This window comes from Cervus elaphus, chromosome 4 (assembly GCF_910594005.1).
Source record: "Cervus elaphus chromosome 4, mCerEla1.1, whole genome shotgun sequence".
Lineage (NCBI taxonomy): Eukaryota > Metazoa > Chordata > Mammalia > Artiodactyla > Cervidae > Cervus > Cervus elaphus.
In genome coordinates, this window is record NC_057818.1 from 48091788 (window position 1) to 48117396 (window position 25609).

Consider the following 25609-nt stretch of genomic DNA (forward strand, 5'->3'; position numbering starts at 1 on the left):
GACACAACTGGACAGCAACAGCACAATGAATCTCAAATACTTAATGCCTGGCCGAAGTCGTCACTTAGTAGATGAGATGGCCATGGTGGTGGTGGTGATGGTGGCCACTTTCATTCATTAGCCTTGACTGCATGTCAGAAGTTAGGCATCCTTTAGTCGCCAACCTATAAGATAATAATAAGCACTCACTGCTGCTGTTAGGATTGTTTATTCCTCAGATACGAGTGTTTACCTTGCGCCCAGCTCCAAGCTAGCAGGGTGCCTGGACTGTGCTCTGGAAACAGCTGAGACCTGAGCCAGAAATTTTATGGGAGAAGAGAGGAGTTTGTTCAGTGTGTATTGGAAGCCGACAGCTTTCAGTCTCCCCGTCCCCTTTCCATCTAGTCCCTGGGCCTTTCAGCGAGTGCTAGCCTCCAACGCATGGGCTGCCCTTGACCTCTGTGGCCAGAACGCATGGATGCTCTCTCTGCTCAGCCCATCAGCCGAGTCCCAAATTAGACCTGACAGTGTGATTTATTCTCTGGGATGGAGCCGGGAGGGCAGAGCCCCAGTGGGTGATTCCGAGGGAAGGTTGTCAGCCCGAATTAGCCCAGGCCCTTCATGCAGCCTTGCTGTTTCAGCTTCCACTAGCTAATAGGGTTTTCCAGGGTGTTGCTGGCTTTGGAGCGGCCTCCTCCCCATTCCCAGGGGCCAAGCCTTGGCTGTGATCCCTAAGGGGCTGCGTTTGATGAGGGCCCCGAGGCGGGCTCTGTCTGAAGGGAGTGGGGGCTCTGGGTCCTTTCATCTGCCGCAGCAGGCACTGAAAGTGGTGATGCCCCAGGGAGCAGTTATTCAATCTCCCCCTCTCATCCTTTCAGTGAGTTCAGTACTGGCAGCTGAAGCCACCTCCCTGCTCCTCACCTCCCAGTCTGTAATCACAGTTGTCTCTGCCTTCATTCATCCACGGAGAATGCCAGTGAGAGAGAAGATTCTGCTGCTGGAGCAAATTAACCCTGAGATCCTAGAGGTTGCATGCAACAAATGTTGACTTCTTACTCATGACCCAAGATTGGTGGGGGTGGGCGTTGGGGGGGGAGGCTCCCCTGTCTTGAACAGCGGGAACATACAGACTCCAGGGTCACCACGGCAGGGCGCTGGAACTAGAGGGTCACACAGCAGAGCTTAGATGCCAAGGCCGGAGTGACACAGTCCACCTCTGCAACCTGGAACTGGCTGCATGGCCTTGCCTAACTGCACGGGGCCGGGTATTCAGTGAGCAGTAAATATCCGCCACTGTAGGCAGGTGTAGTCTTTATTAAGCACTTACTGTGTGCCAGCTCTCCTCAGGGGGCTCTGAAGATACAAAGGGGCCCTTGCCTTCTTGGGGCCCGTGGTTCCGTGGAGGAAACACAACCTCAGTAAGTAATCACTGAATGAGCCAAGTCATTACCTCTGCAGTTCGTGCCCCAATGGGGGAACCAGGAGAGCCTATCCAGGGGGAATCTGTCCTGTTCAGAGAGGTCAGAGGACGTCTGTCATACAGACTGCCATTTGAGGGGAGGCCTGAGGACGTGTGGCTCCCCAAGTGACTCAGTGTAAAGAACCCGCCTGTTAATGCAGGACACGCGGGTTCAATCTCCGGGTCAGGAAGATCCCCCTGGAGGAAGAAATGGCAACCTGCCGCAGTGTTCTTGCCTGGCGAAACCCATGGACAGAGGAGCCTGGCGGGATACAGTCCACAGGGTCACACAGAGTCAGACACAGCTGAGCATGCACACACATGTGCTGAAGGCTGTGTAGACCTTCGTGGATCAGGGCACATGCCCAGTAAAGGAAACAGCATCAGCGAGTTCTGGACGTGGGAAGGAGCTTGACTTGGAAGGAACTGGAAGGCGGCCAGCCTAACGGCAGGATCCTGAGCTGGGGAGAGGAAGGTGGAGGCAGACCGTGCAGGGGCTGCGTGGTTGTGGGGAGGAGTTCGGTATTTGTTAACACCTACCTTTTGGAGCTGTTGGAAAAATTACATGAGCTCAATCATTCTTTCAGCAAAGGCTTGTTTCAGCTCTTTGGCAGGCAGCGTTTCAGGGCCACGGGACATAGTGAGAACAGGATGGACACGTGTTCCTGTCTCATGTAGCTGGCATTCTGGAAAGTCGGGGGAGACAGATAAGCAAGAAAACCAAGTAGTATCATTTTACCTGGTGCGAAAACTTCTGCCCAGTGAAACAGGGTAATTTAATAGAGAGCATTTAGTTCAGATGCTTTTGGCCACGAGTAACAGAAAACCTGATTTGTGCCAACTTAAACTGTCAGGAAATGTGTGGGCTCCCCAAGTCTAGGCGTTCTCAGGGCTGAGGACTTGGCTGCTCAACGTGCTGTGGAGAACCCAGGTTCACCCTGCAGCAGCTGGGCTGTCCATGATGCACCTACCTGCACCTTAAGACAGGTCCCTCCCATGATCACTGGGAGGCAGTTGGGACATCGCAGGCAGTCGCAGGGGTGGAAGCAGAAGCTTTTTCAAATTCTGTGTGTCCCCACAAGGGATCTCCTTCAGCCCACCTTTGTGGGCTGTGAATTGTAGGGCCTGTGGGAGAGCAGGAAGGCGGCTTCTGCAAGAGTCCAGATGGCAGAGGATGGAGGACAGAACCAGAGTTGGGGGAGTGGAGGGTGAGGGGGGGCAGGTTAGCAGGTAGAATGGCTGGGGCTTGCTAACAGCACGGCTGCTGGAAAGAAGAGATGCTGAGCACACACGCTCGCATGCAAGCACACACACACGGATGGCCGCCTTGTACTATATCCTTTTCTTGCAAAAATAATGGTGCATATTTGCATATTGCAGGCTCTGAGAAATCTTGCAGGAAAGAAACCTGCTTCTTTGACGATGGAACCTTTTGCTTTTCTAAGAGGCACTTAGTAACCTGTTCTGCAGAAAAACTTGAAAATTTTTGCTTTAATGGTGTCTCATCTTTGTGGCACCTTAGAGTCACATGGGGAGCTGTAAGAAACCCCAAGGCCTGGGCCCCACCCCAGAGCATTCACTAGAGTCACCAAGGGTAGGACCAGGCGTGGGATGGGTTTTTTTTTTAAGCTTCCCAGATGTTTCCGGGGTGCGGCTGAGGGTGGGAACTATTGTTTTATTGTGTCCTTTGGTGAGCCTCACATTATAAAACTGTATTGTTTTTCTGTGTGTCTGATTATCAAAGTAATAATTTGCTTGTTGTTTAAAAAAAAAAGATCAAAGGACCTAGACTCTGCCAAGATAATCATTTTTTCAAGCCTGATGTGTTCCTTCCAAATTAAAAAAAATCCTTGTATCTAAAAATATGTATATGTTTTGTATAAAATATTATATATGAAGTGTGTGAAGTGTGAAAGTCGCTCAGTCATGTCCGACTCTAGGCCAGAATACTGGAGTGGGTAGCCGTTCCCTTCTCCAGGAGATCTTCCCAACCCAGGGATCGAACCCAGGTCTCCCTCATTGCAAGCGGATGCTTTATCATCTGAGCCACCAGGGAAGCCCAAGAATACTGGAGTGGGTAACCTATCCCTTCTCCAGAGTATCTTCCCGACCCAGGAACCAAATCGGGATCTCCTGCGTTGCAGACTGAGCTACCTGCTGAGCTACCAGGGAAGCCCCCAATATTTTATTTATATATATATATATATATATATATATATATATATATACACACACACACACATATACATACACAAAAGCCCCTAATATTATATATATACATACGTGTGTGTATATATCCCAAAGCAGAGTAAGCGACTGAACTGAAGGCAAAGTGATTCCCCATCTTTCCAGAGAAAAGATTTTTTTAAAGTTTCGGGGTCTATTTGAAATATTTAGGAATATTGATGACATAATTAGCAGCCTATCTATATTTTTAACTTATTAATTTTGTGACACATTTAGAATCATGATATTAAAAATGTTGAATTAAAAATGTGGCTTAGATCCTCTCACTTCATAAAATGTCACTCATACTATTCACAGACCTCCTTCTCATCATTGGAGCCCCTTTTCAGTCATCGATGCACATTTCCAGAATACACTGTTTCCACCTACCTCTAAAGTGCTTGTGATGCGGCACTTCTTGAATCTGTGTATTAAGTCATTTCTGAAAACTGTATCCCAAATAGTCTTATATCATTAGACAATTTTTTTCAAATTCCCCTTTTAGTTGTGTATTGGTGATCTCTAATGTGTAGCCAATAGCTTTTACTATGTTACATTAAGAAAGAAAAAAAAAACAGATTTTTTTTAAAAAGGCAATTACAGAAAATTAATAAATGAAAAAATATGAACATATAAAGGTGGTTACATAAGCATTCATTTTTTTGAGTCAATCAGACTAATGATTCCAATATGAATAATAAATGACAGTTTAGGAAAATGCAGTTTCATCCCACACAGCAGCAATTTGCCTCGAGATGGTTTTCAGTCTTACTTTACACAGCCTTTTTTTCAGTTTTCAAAATTCTAGTTTAAATGCCCCTTCCAAAAGTCCACAGTAAGACTTTTTTACATTGAGTATTTTGTTTAAATTAAATGATTTCTTTGTCTCTATCTTGCTTTCTGTCTTTAAAGGGCCTCTTTAAGTGACTTATAACACTTGGAATTGTGAGGTCAAGCCCCCCAGAACAGTTCCTGAGTCTGTTATACTATATCCCTCCTTTTTTATTGTTGCCAAAGCTGGCATCACTGAAATCTTTAGATTCTACTGTGGCTTTTTCTCAGATGGCACTTTGTTCAAAAGAAAATTATGTGAAAACTCTTATTTCTGAAGATCATTTTTGAGGGGGGAAATCTTAACTTTGTATTTGGGTAGATCTTATATTCAGACTAAATTAATTAGGTTAAACACAGTTCACTCAGTGGTATTTGTATTTGATCTTCCTGCCATGAGCAATAACTCCTTGGAAAGCCTGAGTTTTCTCTTTCCCAGCTTAATCTCATTCGTTCGTTCAATACTGATTAATCTCCTATTAGCTACCCTAAGAACCAGGCTTCCCAGGTGGCTCAGGGGTAAAGCCACCTGCCAGTGCAGAAGAGGCAAGAGACAGGTCAGGAAGATTCCCCTGAAAGGGGAAATGGTAACCCACTCCAGTATTCTTGCCTGGGAAATCCCACAGAGATGCCTAGTGAGCTACAAGCCATGGGGACCCAAAGAGTGGAACAGGACTGGGCGACTGAGCATGCGCAAACCCACGCACCCTAAGAACCCGTGAAGAGTCGTGGTACAAAAGACCTGTGTTGGAATCCCAGCCTCCCACCCATGTGAGTGTGGCCATGACACTTAACCTCCCTGTGCCTCAGTGTTCCCATCTGTAAACTGGAGATGATATCACTAACTCCCTTGTAAAGTGGTTGTAGGGATTCAGGGGTTTAATACAGATCCACAGTCCCAGGTGGAATGTTTTCCAAACAGATTATCATCACTGCAGGAATAGCAATGTGACGGATGCTTCCCGAGACCCTGCTGGGTATAAGTTCTCCATCGCTTTTCTAAAACCCAAATCATCCAGGATCCCAGTATTCATATGGTCTAAAAGGTTTGGAAAGGCACCTGTATCTATAAAACACTTATGAGTGCCTGGCACATAGTAAGTTCTATGTAAATAGTAACCCTTCATTGTGTGTGTGTTCAGTCGCAAAGTCCAGTCCCTCTGTTTCTGATCTGATGGACTGCTGTACGCTGGGCTTCACTGTCCTTTGCTGTCTCCCGGAATTTGCTCAGATTCCTGTCTGTTGAGTCAGTGATGCTATCTAACCCTTCATTATTATTATTGTTTAAATAATATTTTTAAAAAATAACCCTTTGTATCATATTATATTAAATAATAATATTATGATTTAAATAACCTTTCATTATTATTATTATTTGAAGCACATCCCTCACTATCCTTAATCATCATGTGGAAATGCACGTGATAACCACGAGATGCCATCGCACACCCACCTCAGTAGCTGAAATCAAAAGACAACACGGGAGGAGATGAGGTCAGAGTTACATGTGAGGCCTTATAGGGACCGAGGCTTTTTGCTGAATGTGTTGTAGGAGGGCTCCAAGCAGAGGAGGGAGACGGTCTGACTCAAGTTAGCAGACTCCCTCTGGCTGTGTGTGGGAGTAGGGCTGGGAGCTCCTGCTTCGGTTCACGGCCCAGGCTGGCGGGGAGCAGGGGGAGGACCAGGGAAGTGGGCAGATCCTCACCATAATTTGAGGGTGGGGCCAATACTAACTTTGAATGGACTGGATGTGAGGGTGAGAGAAGAGGGTGGAGGGTGGCACCAGGGGAGGAGTGAAGGTGTTGAGTTGAGAACCAGCAGAGTGGAGATGTGCAAGGAGCAAGTGAAGGTGGGAAAACCAAAGATAGAGCTGATGGGAATGGATTCAAGAGAAAGAGGAGTTTTAAAGGTATACAGAAAAACGATCATAGAGTACAGAGAGTTCTCACAAACTCCATCTCTCCCCACTATACAGTTTCCCCTTTTATTTACATTCCTATTAGCGTGGTATGTCTTTTTAAATGGGTGAACCGGCACTGATATGACATTATTAACTGAAGTCTGTAGTTTATAGTTAGGGCTCATGCCTCATGTTCTCCACGCCATGGGTTGTAACACACGTGATGTGTATCCACCATCACGCTGTCACGCAGGGTCGCTGCAGAGCTCTGTGCTCCATCTATTTGGTCCCACCCCTCCACCAACCATCACCCCCCTCAACCACTATTGATCTCTCCTGAAGAAGAACAGGACTTTGTATCCATCCCCCCAGCAGACGTGAGCCTGTGAAAATGCGGCTCCGTGTGTTTTGTTTGTTGCTGTGCCTCTCGTGCTTTGGCCATGCCTGACGCACAGTAGCTGCCCAAGAAGACTTACCTGGCGGTCCAGCGGTTAACACTCTGCGCTGGGGATGCGGGTTCAATCTCTGGTTGGGGAACTTGCTGTGCTGCATGGCCAAGAGATGAGAATAAAAAATAATATGCTCAGTTAGTGTCTTCTTGGATTGGAGAGGCATTAGATCCTGAAAGGGCTTCCCTGGTGGCTTAGATGGTAAAGAATCTGCCTGCAATGTAGGAGACTCGGGTTCAATCCCTGGGTTGGGAAGATCCCCCGGAGAAGGGATTGGCAACCTACTCCAGTATTCTTGCCTGGAGAATTCCATGGACAGAGGAGCCTGGCAGGCTACAGTCCATGGGTTCGTAAAGAGTCAGACATGACTGAGGGACTAACACTTGTAGAACCAGAAGGAGCCCATGGAATCAGACGCTATACATAACCAGCGTGTGACACAAATGTGCTCCGTGGACCTGGGCTTCTGCTCTCCCATGGACTCCACTCCTCTCTACCTTGGACATTAGGGGGCGGGAATAATCAGAATGTACCCTCAACATCTGTGTCCCCCCTCACCCCCAGACTAACCATTTACAGAGTGCCTGGTCCCATGGACAGGACTGACGTGACTTCCCCATCTGTAAATTAGGGTAGTAATAGTATTGACCTCACAGGGCTTTGGTGGGGTGGGGGGGGTCACTGAGATAATGCTGGTAAAACATCGTAGGTGTTTAATAAACGTGATGAGCTGTTGTTAAAAGTAATAATGTCACTGCCATTATTCTGACTTCATGGCACTCCCCATGTGCTGAGGGAAGATGCATGTCAGATAATCACTCAGATAACAACATAATTTAAACTGGTGGTTAAACTCTAAAGGAAAAGTTCAGAATGCCTGGAGAGAGAGTTAACAGGTGGGCCCTTACTGGAGTGGGGTTGGGAGAGTCTGAGAAGCCTTTTCTGGAGAAATGACCCCTAAACCTAAACTTGAAGGATAAGTAGGAGCTCACCCAAGGGCAAGCTGGAGGCCAGGTGTTTTGGGGGCAGGAAGATGAGCCTGTTCAGAGGCCCCGTGTTGTGGTGGAGGGGAACAGAGGCCCATGTGCCCTGAGCAGAGAGATGGGGGGAAGGGTCATTCCGGACCTGGTGAACCATCCATCACGATTGGTCTTCTTCTGGGGGCCCCTGAGTTCGAGGAAGGGTTTTAAGGAGAGAAGTGATACGGGCTGGCTTGGTTCTTTAACTCCCGCGTGCAGCGCCCTTTCACCGCCTGGCCTCCCGGCTGCCTTCCTCCCCTGGGACAGTTTATACCAGAGAGTAAGCCAAGGTCAAGGTCAGAGACTGCAACCCTCCCTTGTGCTTTTTGTGGCCCTCTGGCTGTCCGTCTGCAGGGCTGGAAGGAGCTTTACATAAGAAGGTGCCCCGGTTCCAGACTCACCAGCCCTGAGGAAAGAAGCAGCTTGCGGATCCATCCCAGGCCACAGGGAGGCCCGCGAAACAGGTCACCGCAGCAGGGCCTCTTCCTCAGAAAGGCTCGGGGCCTTGCTGACTCACCATCCCCTCCTCTCAGAAGGGACCCGGCCCCACCCGTTTCCCTGTTTCTTTTGCAAGATGCCCACCAGTATGCCTCTCTCAGTTCTCTCTTGTGGGCCAGGCCCTGGAGAGACCAGGGACAGCAATGGGGAGGAGAGATTCCTGATGACCTTGGTCTCCTCAGCCCGGCACAGGAAACAGCTATTTTGTGGCCCAAGAGTTTGGGGAGGCCCCTGTGCCCGGCCCCTCTGCGAGGGCTCAGGTGATTCCTCCAGCCTGGGGAATGGTGTCAGATTTCCGGGGTGCGGAGAGGCCCAGGTACCCTGAGCAACTCCTCTGATCCTGCCCTGGCGTCTCCTCTGCTGGTTTCTGGGTAAGTGGAGGCCTTGCTGTCCCCTCTTCCGCCGTGTCCCTGTCTGGTCGTTCCCAGAGCTCCCAGAGGGGAACTCTGACCCATGGAGGGGGTGGGGGGTCTCCCTTCTGAGCACTTGGGGGCACTCTGTCTCAGGAAGCCCACAAAACTTTGAGCTGTGGCTTCTCGTCATTGCTGCCTGGGGTGTTGAGAGGCTTAGAGAGTCTTTTAAACGGATGGATTCCACACCCAGGGTCTGTGCTGCTATTACCTTGCTCAGTCCTCCCAACAGCCCTGGGAGATGGGTTCTCTTAGGAAACTGATGAGGAAACCAGGGCACAGGGCTGTGAGGGCGCTTGCCTCAGCCCCGCAGCTGGGAAGTGGTGGATTTGAACCTGGGCTGTTTGGTTTCCTAATCACTGGCTGTGCCTCTGGCCTGCCTGCCCTTATCACAGCACTCTGTTTATTTTCTTCTTAGCACCTACTCAGTTTGTTGACTTGTGTATTGCCTATCTACACACCCTTTAGGATGTAAGCTCCTATTTGATAATACAAGTTACACTTCTTGTTTGCTGCTTAATAAACATCTGTTGAATGAATGATGACAAGGATGTGGAGGAACTGGATCACTCCCACTTGCTGGTGGGAATGTCATATGGTACAGGCACTCTGGCAAATAGATTGGTAAATTCTTAAAAACTAAGTGGGCAGCTCTCATATGACCCGGCCGTTTGACTCTTGGGCGGAGAAGTAAGACTTGGGCTCACACAAAAGCCTCTATACACAGTTGTTCACAGAAGCTTCTTCATAATAGCCACACACTGGAAACAGCCTGGCTGTCCCTCAGCAGATGAATGGTTAAACTGTGCTACATCCATACAATGAAATACTACCAGCAGTAAAAGGGAGCAAACTACTGATACACTTGCCAATTTGGATGAACCTAAGGAAGTTGTGCTGAGTGAAAAAAGCCAGTCCCACATGGTTGCAAACAGTATGCTTCCATTTACATAACTTTTTTTTTTTTTACTGTATATGCTATAATTTTATTTTTTCCACTCATCATTGATAGTTATCTTTGTTTTTTATATATATAGTTCTTAAAAGTTACACTCCATTTACAATTACTACAAAATATTGGGTATATTCCCCACGTTGTACAATACATCCTTTTAGCCTGTCTTACACCCAGTAGTTTGCACGTCCTGCTCCCTCATTCCTGTATTGCCCCCCCATAACCACTAATCTGTTCCCTATCAGTGAGTCTGCTACTTCTTTGTTATACTCACTAGCTTGTTGTATTATTTATGTATTTACTTCTGGCTGCTCTGGGCCTGTGTTGCCGTGCGTGGGGTTTCTCTAGTTGCGGCGAGAGGGGGCTCCTCTCTAGCTGTAGTGAACTGGCTCAGTAGTTGTGGAGCAAGGGCTTGGTTGCTCCAAGGCTTGTGGAATCTTCCCCGACTAGGGACTGAACCCCGTTCCCCGTGCCTTGGCGGGAGGGTTCTTTACCACTGGACCACCAGGGAAGTCTGTTGTATTTTTCAGATCCCATACCTAAGTGAGTTCCTACAGTATTTGTCTTTGTCTGACTTATTTCGCATTGTCCTCCAAGTCTATGCATGTTGTTGCAATATGTAACATTTTAAAATGCCAAAATCGTACAGATGGAGACCATGTTGGTAGTTGTCAGGGGTGAGGGACATGGTTATGGAGGAGTGGATGTGTGGTTACACAAGATAACACAAGGGATCTTTGTGACCATGGAACTGTTCATATCTTGGTTGTATTGGTGGATACACGGCACACACATGTGATGAGTGGGTGTAGAACAGGATTACACACACAAATGAATATGGGAAATTGGAATAAAGTCAGTAGATTGTTTCAGTGTCCATATCCTGGTTATGATATTGTGTTTCATTTTTGTAAAATGTTACTTTGTGCCAAATTGGGTAAAGTGTATATAATATCTCTCTGTGGTGGTGGTTTAGTTGCTAAGTTGTGTCCAACTCTTGCAACCCCCGCCCGGCTCCTCTGACCTTGGGGTTCTCCAGGTTGTATCATGGTTTACAAATGTAGGTGAGTCTGCAATGATCTCAATAAAAAATGGCTATTTTTAAAAGTCACCAGTGAGACGGGAAAGAGAGAGACGGGGAAGTGGAGGATGGATCTCTCTGCAGAGACCAGGGAGAGCATAGGGGCTGGAGGCCATGGGAGGGGTTTGGAGTTTACCCTGAGGTCAGCCCCTGAAGGGTTTTCAGACTGGAGAGGGGCCTGGCCAGTTAAGTGATAACATCACACTTAGAGATTGCAGTCAGAGCAACTGGAGGACAGAGCCATGGCAAGGAGACCAGAATGTGGAGGAAAGGGAGCTGGCTGGGGAGCCTTTTAGGGCTACAGCTGACCAGCCTCCATAGGAGAGGGTCAGGGATGACTCCTGGAATAAGGCACTTAGTATGTTTGGTCAGCTAGCCTCCGTGTCTTGTTCAGAGTGTGTGTTACACGTGTAGACATGTGTCAAAATTATATATATAAAACACACACACACATACACATACATGTGGTGGTGTTCAGTCACTCAGTCGTGTCCGACTCTTTGCAACCCCATGGACTGCAGCACGCCAGGCTTCCCTGTCCTTCACCATCTCCCAGAGCTTGCTCAAACTCATGTCCATTGAGTGGGTGATGCCATCCAACCATCCCGTCCTCTGTCCTCCCTTTCTCCTCCTGCCTTCAATCTTTCCCAGCATCAGGGTCTTTTCTAATGAGTCAGCTCTTTGAATCAGCTGGTCAAAGTATTGGAGCTTCAGCATCAATCCTTCTAATGAATATTGAGGATTGATTTTCTTTACAAATGACTGGTTGGATCTCCTTGCAGTCCAAAGGACTCTCAAGAGTCTTCAGTACCACAGCTCAAAAGCATCAATTCTTTGATGTTCAGCTTTCTTTATGGTCCAACTCTCACATCCATACATGACTACTGGGAAAAACGTACGTGTTATTTATTTGGCTGCTCTGTATCTTAATTGCAGCATGTGGGAACTTTGGTTATGTCATGTGAACTCTTACTTGTGATATGTGGGATCTAGTTTCCTGACTAGGGATCAAACCTGGGCCCCCTGCATCATTGGGAGCATGGAGTCTTAGCCACTGGACCACCAGGGAAGTCCCCAAACTGTATACTTAAAACTGATATGTGTTACTATATGTAATTATACTTCAATAATTGATGCATACATACCATCAAATCTTAACGATTGAAAAAAGATAGCTCACATTTCTTAAGCCTTTACTCTGTGCCAGACTCCATGCTAAGCACTTTACACATATTCATTCATTTTATCCACACAACAGTCCTGTGAAGTGGGTACTTCTGTCCTTATTTTATAGATGAGGCAGCTCAAGTGAAATCACTGGTCCAGGGTCACGAGGCAGCCTCACGACTGAGCGGCCATTGGCCCCAGGGCAGGCCGGCTACAGAGGGCAGGTCTCTCTGAGCCCCTTTCATCTCGTTCAGGCCTTTCCCTTGACCCTGATGGAGTGATGGTACACCACAGCCAGTGGGGTGTCCTTGCCGAGGTCCTCAGGCCGTGAGCCACTTCAGAGAGCCTAGCTGTAGTCATATCTCAGGGTTCTCAGATCCAGAAGTCCAGCCTTTGATTCAGGAACAGAGTCTCTGCAGGAGAGCCAGGCTGGGCTTTCTCGTCCTGTCTGTCATCCTCAGCTGAGTCAGCTGGGGATTAACCCCCTGCTGAGTTCAGGACAAATAGAACATAGAAAACTGGCTGCAGCTTGGCTCTTATGAAGAATGAAGGAAAGGAGTAACCACCGCATAACGTTTCCTGAGCTCTCGGGCGCCAGGGACAACCCGACAGCCTGTTTCTGCAGCATCCCATGTGTCGTGTTGTCCCACCAGGCAGGGGACGCACACCTTGAGACTTGTAAACCTTCTCGATGCTGCGTTCCTTCCTGTCGATGTCGCAGATGCCCCATGTCCCTCTTGCAGGATTTTTAGCCACTGGACCGCCAGGGAAGTCCCCAAACTAAAAACAGCTGCCTACTTTGTGGTTTTAAGGATGCTTTCAGTTGCAAGTAACAAAAACCTTGGTATCATCTGGCCAAATGGTAAAGACATTTAATCCATCTTAGAAGTCTAGAAGTGAGTGGGTATCAGGCCAGGTAGGGTCAGCAGCTCAAATGTCTGCCATCTAGGTTCTCAGCATTAGCTTCATCCTAGAGTCTCTCTCTCTCTCTCTCTCTATCTATCTATATATGACCCATGTGCCTCTTGGTCCCAGGATGGCTGCCAGTGACAGTCAGGGCCACCTGCTTTCCTGTCTCCAGATATTAGGAAAGAGAGAGAGAAGAAAAAGAGAGCCCAGTCCCTCATGGGTTATAAATACTTCCCTTTAGTCTAGGACTGGTCCAGCTGAGGTCACGTGCTCTCCTCACCTGGCCAGTCAGATCACCAGAGGAATGCCATGCCCTGATTGCCTTTGACCAGTTGGGGTACATCTTCCAGGGGAAGAGGTGAGTGAGTATTGAGTAGACAACCAAACACCGGCCACAGCTGGGCAAGGCCTCCAGACTCAGTGACCGAGGCTAAGTTAACAAGTTGTCAGGCCCAACAGGTCATGCCATTGGAGAAGAAAGATTTTCTTTCGAAGAAGTGTAGTGATTCATGTCCAGTTTCTGCCTTCTGCCTCCTTCTCCACCCTCACCATGTGTACCATGTACTCACTCCCTCAGTCGTGTCCGACTCTTTGTGACCCATGAAGTGTAGCCCACCAGGCTCTTCTGTCCCTGGGATTCCCCAGGAAAGAATACTGGAGTGGGTTGCCATTTCCTCCTCCAGGGGATCTTCCCGACCCAGGGGTTGAACCCACATTTCTTGCGTCTCCTGCATTGGCAGGCGGATTCTTTATGTCAGGTCGGAAGCCCCCAGAGAAAGGCGGAGGGTTAGGTAACTTGCCCACAGTCACACACCTAGGGAGCAGTGTACCAGGAATCCACATACGAGTAGTGGTAATACCAGCTAACGCCTCCCGGTGGTTACCTGTGCCAGGCGCTGCCCTCGGAGCTTTACATATGAACCCACTTACTCTTCATGTCAGCCCTGTGAGGGGAGGTACTTGAGTTATTTCCATCTTACAAGGAGGTGACAAGTCAAAGACAAGAATTAACATTTGCTTGCGAGGATGCTTTGTACCGGACTGTTTCAGATTTCTAGCTCATTAAAGCTGAAACAGGTCATGGTGGCCACTTGACAGGCAAGAATACTGAGGAGGAAGAGAGGTTGACAGTGATAGCAGCTACCACCCATCCCTGGCATCAGGTCCTATGCTAAGTGCTCCAGACGTACAGATATCGATGCTTCCTCTGGAATCCTGTGAGGTAAGCCCTCACAGATGAGGAGACATAAGCTCAGAGAGCTGAGGTGCCCTGTTTGGAGCTGGAAGGTACTGTCGTTGGCACTCAGACTGTAGCGCCTGTGCTCCCAGCAGTTGGGCACCATCACCAAGGACATCGGTGAGGATCAGTCACCAAATGTCACCCGTGTGCCCGCTGTGCCAGTCACTATGCTGGTGCTGAGACACAGCCATGCACAGCACTGGCAGTGACCCCCTCAAGGAGCTCACATTTAAGTAATTGGACACAAACAAGACTGGTGTTCACCCTCCGTTCTGGTTGCCCGTTACCATGTTGTTGTTTTATGTCTCACCCTGGTATATAAGTAATGCAGAGTCAACTCACAGTGGCTTATTGATCAAGAAGTCCAGAGAAAAGGTAGTTCTGAGATTGGTTCCACAGCTCCACATGTCAGGGCCCCAAGAATGCACTCTTGAGATCATCTTGACCCTTCCTCATGGTTGCAAAATGGTTGCTGTGGCTCCAGGTAACATGTCCTCTCAGCCACAAGGCAGAAAGCAGAAAGCCAGCTAGGACTGCCATACCGCTCTTTTATGAGTAAGCGTTCCTATCTTCTAGCAGCCTTCTCAGTTGGAAAAGTGAATATCTAGCTTTTTCAGCCTCAATATTGGCAGGTTAACAAAGGAGAGGGGGTTTAAAATGTGGGGAGGCCAGTTGAGAGTGTTTGCTGTGGCTTAGGGAGAAAAAAGTGAACTTTATTGCTGCTCCATCCTGGCCCCAGGTGACTCTCTTCATGCCGTGGACATTTGCACATTTATTCTTGCAATGGAGGAAGAGCTCCTAGAGGTTAAAAACAGGGACTGTATAGAGTCAGTCTGCAGGATTTGAAACTAGCTTTGCCATTAACCAGCTGTGTGACCTTGGGCAAGTTCCTTCATTCTGTGCCTCAATTTCCTCCTATGTAAAGTGGGGTTAATAAAAGTACCATTCTCAAAGGGAATGGCAACCCACTCCAGTATTCTTCCCTGGAGAATTCCATGGACAGAGGAGTCAGGTGGGCTACAGTCCATGGGGTCACAAAGAGTCGGACACGACTGAGCGACTAACACATACTGACATTTCTCAAAGGATTGTTGTGCTGATCAAATGAGCTAATACGCATGAAGTGCTTAGAACAGTGCCAGGCACATAGTAGGCCCCATATGAATGTTGGGCAGTGTGATTATTCTTTGTCCCATTCATCAGATGGACTTGAACTTGTCCTGGAGGTGCCAGCACTCCTGGGAGAGTCGGTACAGACCATAAGACCACAGGAGCTGGTCTTGTGGAGGCTAACACAGTCCCCGATAGGAGTGCCAGGTAGCCGGCCTTTCCAGACACCACATCAGGCAGTCAGTGGGCCGGACAGAGGGGTCCCGTAGCTTTCCTGAGGGGCAGCGCCAGGTGGGTTGGGGAAATCAGGGAAGGCTTCACCCAGGAGGTGGCTTGGGAACTGGGTTCCCAAAGATTGGCATACATGGCAGCCACTGCAAGCAGAAGACAAGACCAGTGCAAGGCAGGGCAGTGAGGAGGCTGCTGGCAGAATAGTTAGGAATTCGCTGGGAATCCTGGGGGTATTTGGTCTGTGAGAAATCATCTCAGTTAGGGTTAGGGTTAGGGGTTGTGTCGAGAAATCATCTTTGCATCCAAGAATTCCCTAGAGATGGTGAACGCTTTTGGTCACAAGAAGAGGTCTTTGGAGGAGGAGATCCACACTGTACCTCTGTGCTAGTAATAATGGAAACAGTTATTGGGCACTAGCTGGACACTGTGCTTTCCATTCATTCCTCATTGAACCCTCACAGCTTCCTGTAAAGCCAGTGGTGGGGCCCCCATTTTTCAGAAGAGTCCCTCCACCTTCCCTAGCTTACTTGTAGCAGAGTACAGTCTTGACTGATAAGAGGGCATTGGTCATTGCTCCTTTGGGAGCACCCACCACCAGCCCAGTTCAGAGCAAAGGAAGCTTGTGCTTCTAGTGAGGGGAGTAGACAAGCAGACTACTGAATGGAGAAGTAAATTGAAGCCAGGTTTTCTGCAAAGCCAGTATTCTTCACTAAGATTCAGGAGCCGTTGATACTATGAAGTGGTTAGAGTACGGGCTCACATTCCAGCCTTATCTCTTCCTGGCTGTATGTGACCTTGGGCTAGTGACCCTTCCTCCAAGAGCTTCCATTTCCTTATCTGTAAAATGAGGATCTGGTTAGGACCTCATGTCTCAACATAGTTTCTCTTGCACATGGGAAGGAAAGCAGTGTGGGTGGACTGGCACAGGGCCACTGGCTGGGAGAGAGGGCTCCTGAATCCTTGTATGTGGCTTTCAGCCTCACAGTCACAGTATGGCTGCCACACCTCCAGCTATGGCATCCACATTCCAGGAAGGAGAAGGATGCAGAGGATGTGCTCCTTTTTATTGGAAAGCAATAACTTTACCAGAAGACCTCTTCCCCCATGCCCAGTGGACTTCCACTTAACCTCTTGTTGACCAGAATGAGACACCTATTAGTGATAACTACAAGGGAACCTGAGAAGGCAGTCTTTTTGGATGTACATCCCACTGCTCAAAACAAATTCAGGAAGAAAATGGATTTGGATTTGACAGCCAGCAGTGAAGTCCATGGGCTTCCCTGGTAGCTCAGTTGGTAAAGAATCTGCCTGCAATGTAGGAGACCCAGGTTTGATTCCTGAGTTGGGAAGATCCCCTGGAGAAGGAAATGGCACCCACTCTAGTATTCTTGCATGGAGAATCCCATGGACAGAGGAGCCTGGCAGGCTACTGTCCATGGAATTGCAAGAGTCAGACACTACCTAGCGACTAAACCACCAATCACCACCACCAGTGAAGTCTATGCAGACACAATTATGAACTATTCAGCATGGGATGGTTAGCATGGGTGCTTAGCACAGGAGCAGGCCTGGGTGGAGAGTCACAGTATTCTCACAACCGAGGGCCCGAATTCTTACTCTTGTTATCAAGAAACACCATGATTTGCACCCAATTTCCTTATCTACCCATTGGGGATGCTCCTTGCCTTAAGGTCTCCTGAGCAGCACTTACAAAAGCCTCCCCAGGAAGGATTTTGAAATACTGCACATCCTATCCCATCAGAGGGTAGGGACTGACTTTTCTTTGGAAACCTGTCACATTTCTCACAGCTGAACGCAGCCCTACGAGGTGACTGCCAGCCCAAACACATTGCCCTGTGATGGCTCGTTTGCTCACCTCTGCCCCTCTGTAGTCTGAACAGCGTGGGGCTGAGAGCAGAAGGGATGGCCTGCATCTTGGTGACCTGGTCTAGCCTGTTCCCACCTGGTACTCAATTTAGGACTGAGTGCCCTGGAGTTCCTCCTGTGTGAGGAGGCAGCCAGATCCTCTCCGGTCCGCGCCCTTCCCCTTCTCTACATGAGCACCACCCCCGTTCTGGGCAAGGCCACTCCTGCCCTCTGCGAGGACGGCTACCCCAGCTCCCAGGGGGACTGACTCTGCCACTTACCAAGTTCATCATCTACGTGGCAGCCAAGTTGGGTCACTGCCTTCTAAACCTGCCATGAAGGACAACTCTAGACTCCTCAACACTCTGGGGTCTTTCCACTTGCTCTTTATCTCTACTCCTCACTTACCACCCTCCCTCCCTCTGATCAACTTCACATCCTTCAGAGCTTAAATACCACCACTTCCGAGAAGGCTTCCTTGATCACCCACACTACAGCACCCTGTTCTTGTCCTCCATCAGCTCATTCTCTCTTCACATCACTTATTCTAATGTGCATGTTTGATAAGGGCACTCAATTTATATATATATCTTCCCCTCCAGCCATGGGGCACAGGGGGTCTAGTTCATTCAGTGCTTTATTACAGAAACTTCAGGAAACATTCCTCTAGTGAAAGGAAATCAATTAAATGAATGAAAACTTACTGCTTTGTTCCCCTGATTTTGAAAACATTTATTAAAGGTAATTGGGAAAATATAGGAATGTTTAGGTATAAAGAACACATTTTCAAAAATAACTGGGTGACTTCTCTGGTGGTCCAGTGGTTAAGACTCTGAGCTCCCAATGCAGGGGGCCTGGATGTGATCCCTGGTCAGGAACTAGATCCCATATGCTACAACTAAGACCCAGTGGAGCCAAATAAATAAATTAAAAAAAAAAAAATCACTGGTAGTACCAACTCCAAAACATAATCCTGATGAACATTTTGCAGTTTATTTCCAATCTTTTCTCTATGACTGCATCTGCATTTATAATAATAATAATGTGTAATATTATAAGGATATGTGGTAATATATTTAACCATTCTCCTGTTAGACATTGAGGTTGGTTCTTTTTTCTTCCCCCTTTATAACCAATGCCATGAATTTTTTTCTTCATTTCTGTTTCTTTGGGATCAGTTTCCAGAAGTAGCTCTACTGGAAGGTAAGAACGTTTTTAAAAGCTGTTGCCAGGTTTCCTCTTAAAAGTTCCACCAACTGTGACCATTTAAAAAAATGGTTGTCCTGCAAGTGAGTGGCTGGTTTCCTGGCTTCCTGGGCTCCTTTGAGCTCCCAGAGAGCCCCTGCCCTCGCCTGCTCACGGCCAGTGCCCCTTCCAGCCTGTCTTCCTCAGCCTGGGCCTTGTTCTGAGTACCTATCCTGCGTGCAGTCCTGGGAAAGGATGTTTGATTATGGTGTTGTTCAAACAGAGCTGCAGTCCCCGCCAGCTGTCAGCGGGTATGTGGGCCCTAGAGGAGGCTGCGCACCCAGTCTCTGGTCAGGAGCCCTTCAGAGCTCACTGGTACCGTGAGGGGCCCCCACCCAGCCCTGTGCCCCGAAGCCCTCCTGCATTTCTCAGGTGGCTGTCCGTCCCCCCCCACTCTGTCCCCAGATGTCACTTGACGATTTGTCCTGAAACGGATACTGTGAGACACCCCTCCTCTCCCTACACCCGCCTCCCCGCCCAGGGCTAGGAGGAAATACACCTTCCCTCAGCCTGCCCAGGGTGTTTGTGTTCACACGGGCCAAGTGGCCCTGCAGGTTCTGGGAAGTGGAATCCTTTTACAGAGGAGAGTGAGCAACAGGGGTGTGTGTGTGTGTGTGTGGCAGGATAGTGAAAAGAGAGTGAGGGCAACTGGGGTGTGTGTGTATGTGTGTGTGCACGCACACAAGCAACTGCGGTGTGTGTGTGAGACTGAGAGCAACTGGGGTGTGTGTGGGGGTGTGTGTGTGTATGCACCACCCACAAAGGCATAAAACTGGCCCTCAGGTACTTCAGAGTGGGTCTGCAGAGATCAAACAGCTGAGATTTTCACACATATTTACCTGCTTTTTAAAATTACATAATATGAGTACAATAGTATATAATACTCATATTATGTAATAGAAGTATGATCTCATTTTTAAAAAGAATTCGTACAATGCAAAAGACTTTTTAAAAACTTTGTTACTGGGGAACGTAACATAGGCACAGAGAAGCACACAAGGCGTAAATATACAGTTTGGAGAACAGTTATAAGGTACGCACTCCTGTAACCCCCGGATCAAGGAGAGAATCTTGCTGGCACCCCCAGAAGCCTCTCCCTCCCCCAGAAGCCACCGCTCTCAGGACTTCCCTGCTCACCGTGTCTTGCTTTTGAAGTTTGGTCACTTGTGTAAACAACTCTGCAGATCGTGGCTCCATTTTGCCTGTTTTTGAACTTTACCATCATGGAATCATAACCCATATTACGTCGTTCTCCGTCTGGCTTTTTTTTTTTAACCCCCCCCCCCAGGATCATGTCTGGGAGCTGCATCCTGGTTTGGATGTCAGTGCATTTCTGGTATGAAAGCTCGTTCACACTGCTGTACAGACAAGTCTTACGAAGGATCGCATTTGTGCACTTTGTTTGATGAGTATTAGAAGAAAAAATAGTAACTTCAACACTGTTGTTATTAAGGCTTTAGTGAGTGAGTTGGTTGAAAGGACCGTCTTAAGTAAATAATAGCACAGATGGTCTGTCAAGTACACAAGCCCAGGTGGTCTGTTTGGTGTCAGTGAAGGTGTGTGACTTTGGGAAGTTTGGGAGCTTTAGGGTCCAGGACAGGATGATCGCTTGTATGCATACCACTGCTCCCCTCCCTGGGGTAACTGCCGACAGCTGGAGCACAGCCTCCCAGATTTCAGCCCTGTGTTGACCTAGGTAGCTATATAGACATAAAATAGGTAGCTGGGAATTTTTTTTTTTAATACAAATTTTTTTTTTTTTTGGTAAGAGTGTGGGCCATGCTTCTAAATTACTTCTTGAAGTTTCTGAGTTTGTTCTCCAATTAAAATAGCCCATTTCCTTTTAAGATTGCCCTTCGGGGTGGAGATGAGACTGGATATATATACATATATGTATGTATGTATGGTCTCAAGCTGCAGATGTTGGGAACTTGGAATCTGGAAGGAACTTAACAGAGGGATCAGGCAGAGACTGCCGGCCTGCGACACATCCCCCGTAGTGAATTAGCACGGGATTGTGACTCAGGGATCCGACATGTGCAGGGCCATGATGTGGACATCTGTGCGTGCACATGTGTGAGAGAGACACACAGAACAAGGACAGGGACGTGGAGAGAGGGGAACAGGGACACAGAGAGGTGGAGCAGAGACAGAAACGTGGGACAGAGATGCAGACAGACAGGGATCGAGGGCGCAAACTGAGACCAGTTCGATGGCTAACTTGCCAGGTGGCTGGTTGGCTAGTTGGTTATCTGGCTGAGTGACTGATTGGTTGCCGTGGTAGTTTTGGCTTGGGGTTTTTTAAATGGACTCAGGAAATCCAGGACTCCCTGGATTATGGAGGACTCGCCCAGATCTTGGAGCTGCTGTGGACCTGGGGACAGAGTGGTTGACAGTGGCTGCAGAACATCTGGGTGTCTGACCCTCCCCACCCCCATGAAGGTACTTTGAATGTAGCTGCTTTGTCTTCATTTTTATTGTGTGTGTGTGTGTGTGTGTGTGTGTTAATCCTGGATGAGGGTGTATGAGTGCTTTTTAAGCACCATTACTGTGGGGAGTGGGGCCTTAGGTCATCTCGGGCTCCTCCAGCAATCTGAAAAGGCGACACTGTTAATCCTCTCTGGTCTGTGTTGGGGCCAGTATTTGATCCCAGGAGATCTGACTCCAGAGCAGGAGCCTAATTTCTGCCATGAAATTACCCAGGAACAGAGGCCAGGTGTTTACTGAAGACTCACCATATTCACGGCTTCATGCCTGCTTTTTAGAAATGACAGTAGTTACTATGGCCATAGAGTCACCCACCTGGGTTCAAGCCCCATCTTTGCCTTTTTCCTCACTGGGTGATCTCAGACAGGTAACTTGCCACTCTGAGCCTCAGTGTTCCTTTCTGTAAAGTGGAGAGAACAGTAAGGCCCTCCCCTACGAGGCGGTGTGGATTGAGGAGGGCCAGGCGTGAGGCCAGTGCTTCTTAGCGGGGCCACCATTATTACATGCAGCTTAGGGGAATGGACCTTAGGAGCAGGCCTCCAGCCTGGGCTCCTGGCTCCATAAGAGCCAGATTTGGCTCCTTCTTTTGACAGCTTGTACTCATGTGCAGGGATCCCCCGAGTGATCTTGCGGCAGACTCTGGAGTAGTGAGCCAGACCAAGGTTCAGACCCCTGCTCCTCTGACAGTGGGCACGTAATGTCCCCTCTCAGAACCTTGCCTTCCCCATTTTAAAGTGGAGGTGCTGAGAGCATTGCCTTCAAGGGTCGTTAGGAAACTTAAGTTCAGTTTTGTGGCAGGTTCTCTGCAGGGAGCCTGCACTCTGGATGGGGGAGGGGTAGTTACTGTTGGCAGCTGGGCGCCACCCAGGAAATCAGGGCCCAGCTCTCTGTGTCCCCCTCACCCCCTCCCCGCCCTCTCATCATGGGGAGGCTTCTTAGTGTTCCTGGGGGGGTCCACTGCCCACCACCCCCACCGCAGAGCCATCCTCAGGTGAGGACAAGCGGAGCCTGGCCCCCCAGGAGCAGGCTGGAAAGAACAGGGCTTTAACAGATGTTCCTTGACGAGGATTCTCTGGCTCTGTTTAATCAAGATTGTCAAATATTGATTTAATCTCCAGGCCCAGCAGATGTGATCTTAGCAGTGGCAATTAGCTGGGATTAGTTAGCAAGTCGGGCTCCACGCTGACAAGACATCATCTTCCAAAGGCAGCCTGACCTGGCCACAGGAGTGAGCCCTGGGAGAGGGGGACGGACTGATATTTAACCACCAGTCCGACCAGCAGCGGCCACAAGAGCAGAGTCAGAAGCAGGGTCCTGGAAGCCCCTGTGGGCCCAGCGTTGTCCGAAACAGTGATCTCGGGAACACTTGGGGTTCAAGGCAGCAGCCGTTGACTGAAAAGCTTCAATATCAAAATAAATGGCACAGGGACTTCGCTGGTGGTCCAGTGGCTAAGACTCCACACTCCCAATGCAGGGGGGCCCAGGTTCAGTCCTTGGTCAGGGCACTAGATCCCACATGCCCAGCTAAGTCCCAGCACAGCCAACCAAATAAATAAATGGGCACAACCACACCAGTGCTTGTGGTGTGACACTGGGTGTATAAGTGGGGTGATCCCCTGAGGGGTGTCTGACTCCTGGAGAGGGGCTTGTGCTCCCGATTAAGTCTCCCGAGAAGGATCTCCCCTTGACCACCGAGGCCCCCAGCCCGGCTCTATCACTGTCCCCCACTCCTCAAGCCACGCCGCAGCTCCTGGGTGGGCCTAGCACGTGTGCCCGGACTCCAGGAAGCATCCTTTTTTAATTGTGCATTTCAAAGCCTCATTTGAAGTGAGCAGGGCTGCACCCAGAATTGGAACAAGATGCTCAATCCACATGTGCTTCAGGGAGGTAGTGACACCCTCACCCAACCCACCCGACCCCCCAGGGACTCGGCAGCGGGTGCCCTCCTGGCTCTGGGACCACCAGGAAGGAGGGGCTTGTTCAAGGTTGGCTAGCTTCTGAGCCCAGAGGAACCAGAGTTCATTCCAAGGCCATGTTTGGTCCTATTTGTTTGCTTGAGATATTATTATTACATAAATGAAAATGGTAATTTTCGTTGTTGTTTAGTCGCCCAGTCGTGTCTGACTCTTTTGTGACCCCTGCATGAACTGTAGCCTGCCAGGCTCCTCTGTCCATGGGATTTCTTTCCCAGGCAAGAACGCTGGAATGGGTTGCCATTTCCTCTTCCAGGGGATCTTCCCGACCCAGGAAATCAAACCCATGTCCCCTGCATTGGCAGGTGAATTCTTTCCCACTGAGCCACCTGCTAATATTTATATATCACTGTTTGCCAGGGTTATTCTAAGTCTCTACGTTCATTAGTTCATAACGTCTCCAAGAGTTATGCCCTATTATTATCTCCATTTTACAGATGGGAAAACTGAGGTATCAGGCGTCTAAGTCACCCGCCCAGGGTCTAACTAAGAGGTTAGAGGTGGGAATTGAACCTGAATGGTCTTTGCTTCTAACCTCTCTGCTGCTGCTGTCACATCAGGAAACATCTCTGATCTCTGCTAATAAGTAAGAAAAGCAGCCATGGAGCTGTTAACTCATTTATTTAAAAAAAGATTCATCTCTGGGTATAAGCACTTACTCCAGCTTAAGCATTTTGGGTAAGTGCTGTTCCCATTTCTCTGGGGAACACACAAGCCCAAGATGGGTGCCGCTTCCTTCCCTCAGAGTGTCTAGGGGCAAGCATCCTGTCAGACCACAGAGGAATCTCCACTTGGAAAGACGTGTATTTTCAGACTCCATGGCGCTAGAGGCGACGTTGTTGTTCAGTCACTCACTTATGTCCGACTCTGCAACCCCATGGACTGCAGCACGCCAGGCCTCCCTGTCCATCACCATCTCCTGGAGCTTGCTCAAACTCATGCCCATTGAGTCAGTGATGCCATCCAACCATCTCATCCTCTGTCGTCCCCTTCTCCTCCCCAGCATCAGGATCTTTTCCAGTGAGTCAGCTCTTCGCATCAGGTGGGCAGAGTACTGAGGTGGGGACTTGTGCTCAATCCAGGGGGCGGGGTGGCTCTTCCATTCTAACCACATCCATCAGGGTGTTTGTGGCGTGGCTTTCGCTCCACCCCCATGTTTCCCTTCCCAGGCTCCAGTTTGAAAACTGAAAACCTAATCCCAGCCTGAGTCGCCCATCGCCTATGCAGTTGTGAGCATTTCCTTATAGACTTTCAGAGAAAGGTCTGGAAGAAGACATGCATGACCCATTCTTTCTAGGATTTGGATTTGAGACAGAGCCTCATAGGAGGAATCTTGAAGAGGGCCTTGAACTTGCATGCTTGTAAAAGTTTATATATAGCCAGGGAGAGAATATTTTGTTTTTTTAAGTTTTCCTTTATCTCCATTCCATTTTACTCCTTAGAGGTAACTGCTTAACAGTTTGACGGATGTCTTCCTAGACACTTTCTTGTCTATTTTATAGGATTTATGTACATACACACTCACACTAACAAAATTTGCCCCCCCCCTCATTTAAACGTAATGGGGTGGGGGGGGTACTTCCCTGGTGGTCCAGTGGTGAAGAATCCACCTTCCAGGGCAGGGGATGCACGTTCAATCCCTGGTCCAGGAAGATCCCACATGCCACGTGCTACTAAGCCCGCACACTGTACAGCCCGTGCACCACAGCTAGAGAGTCTGAGCGCTGCAGCAAAGACGCAGCGTGGCCAAATGAAAAACAAACCATGCTTTCTAGCTGAGTGACCTTGGGCAAGTCACTAAGCCTGTCTGGACTCAGTTGCATTGACTTTGTTTACTTATTTTTAGTATTTATTTATTTGGCTGTGCCAGGTCTTAGTCGCAGCACCCAGCATCTTTGATCCTTGTTGCAGCATGTGGGATCTAGTTCTCTGACCAGGGATCAAACCCAGCCCTACGTTGGAAGAGAGGAGTCTTAGCTACTGGACCACCGGGGAGGTCCATGCATTGTCTTTAAATGTCTTTGAAGGGCCCTCGGTTAGTCCCTCCCTCTCAGGCCGGTCAGGATGAAATGGGTGAATGTATTATGTAAGCATTTCACCTGGTGCACAGTAAGCACTCCATAAGTAGGAGCCAAGCTCATTCACTTCAGGCTGTGGAGACGATTTCCCTGCCTGACACAGCACTCCCTCACTGTTTATCACAGAAACGGCACCTTCCCTGGAGTAAAGGCAGCCAGACACGCTTAACCCATCCTCTGCTCCTGGGCACTGGGGCTGTTCCAGCGCTCCCATATCACAGCAGTGGGGCAGTGTGAGCGGGCCTGCGATTGAACCACCTTGAGCCTGTCTGTCAGGGTGCACTGGGGTGAACACCTGAGGGAGAAGTTCCTAGAAGGGGAATTGCTGGATTCAATACAGCAATATGAGACTTCCCTGGTGGTCCAGTGGCTAACACCCCATGCTCCCAATGCAGGGGGCCTGGGTTCAATCCCTGGTCAGGGAACAAGCTCCCACATGTGATAACTAAGAAGTCACATGCTGCAGCTGAGTCCTGGTACAACCAACTAAATAAAT

The 25609-nt window shown here is 48.8% G+C and overlaps 1 protein-coding gene across 6 annotated transcripts in view; it reads left to right on the forward strand.

The window, feature by feature from the left end:
* The window catches only part of SIPA1L3 (signal induced proliferation associated 1 like 3), a 254870-nt gene that overhangs the window by 110376 nt on the left and 118885 nt on the right, over positions 1-25609 (forward strand). The window contains exon 1 of one of the 6 annotated variants that reach the window (XM_043894529.1): positions 8489-8732. The exons of the other annotated variants lie outside the window; for them this stretch is intronic. The gene's annotated coding sequence lies outside the window, so the exon portion shown is untranslated. Of the gene's footprint in view, positions 1-8488; positions 8733-25609 lie in introns of those variants that run through there. 6 annotated transcript variants of the gene reach the window in all.